Raw genomic sequence first — 1,374 nt, forward strand, 5'->3', positions numbered from 1 at the left:
AAAGATTTATGCATATGAGACATGTATTAGGTTCCCTAAGCCTTGCCTCAACTTAAACTAGATTCTAGTCTAAGCCTAGTACCAATTAAAGACTTAAGCATGTTGATTTGTTGGTGATCTTCAAGCTCTTATTAGCACAAGTTGTCCTCATCAAAACCATGACATATAAAGAGAGCTTTCCAAAGTGTTCCTCTTGACATGCACACTTTCAATATTGTTAATCATTTAATTTCTTTAGATTAAAGTTTTGCTATTGGTGAACTCACTAACAAAGTATTGCATTGTCTTGATAGGAAATGGCAGCCCAAGGTAATAGCAATTATGGAGTCAAAAGACTTAGACACAATGCCACTAGCAACTCTCTGTGGCAAACTACAAGAGCACGAAATGGAGTTGGGAGGCTTAACAATGCATGAAGATTCATACCGAAAGAAAAAGGGGATCTCTCTAAAAGCTACACCGTGACAACCACAATAAGAAAGAGACGATGATGTTTCCTGGTCTGAATTAGATGATGAAATCTTAACTCTCTTGGTTATAAAATTTGGCAAGTTTCCAAGAAGAAAGGAGGGTTTAAGCGCTTTCAAAAGAAAGAGGCAAGTGATTCAGCCAGAAGAGGCAAAGTTCCCAAAGATCGCCTCATTTTCCATGAGTGTGGCAAACTGGGCCATATGAAATTCCAATGTCTGAGTCACCTCAAGAAGGTTGAACATGACAAGAGCAACCCCCAGGACTTTAATCCAAGAAAGCCTACATTGAAAGTGCGCATGTCAAGAGGAGCACTTTGGAAAGCTTGCCCACTATGTGTTTTGACGAGGACAATTTGTGTTTCATAAGAGCTTGAAGATCATCCACAACTCAACGTGCTTAAGCCTCAAGATTGGTATTAGACTTAGACTAGTAATTAGTTTAGGTTGAGTATAAGGCTTAGGTAAACTCAATACATGTCTCATATACATAATACATTAAATCATTTTATTTTGAGATATGACATTCATATTATGTTCATGCATCATATATATACATGTTATCTGTGCATCCTAGGCATAAACTTAGTGTTGAACATGTATAAGTTAAGTGCATAACGTATTTGAGTATTGCAATTTAAAAATATACATAGAAATATGCAGTTAATCGATTAAGGTGAGTTTTAATCGATTAATGTAAGTTTTTGAAAAGCAGTTGGAACAGAAAACTTGGAAAACCGAATCAGTTACAATTTTGTATCTCGTTAATCGATTAACCAAGGATTTAATCGATTAACTGGGCTGCAGAATGGTTTCTTTATAAGCTGCGTTTTCAGAACTCAAGCTCATTCTTGCATGTTAGATTTTAAGAGAGTTAGAGCATATTTTCGTGTTAATTGCTGCATCT

The sequence above is a fragment of the Lupinus angustifolius genome, chromosome LG01, assembly GCF_001865875.1.
Source record: "Lupinus angustifolius cultivar Tanjil chromosome LG01, LupAngTanjil_v1.0, whole genome shotgun sequence".
Taxonomy (NCBI): Eukaryota; Viridiplantae; Streptophyta; class Magnoliopsida; order Fabales; family Fabaceae; genus Lupinus; species Lupinus angustifolius.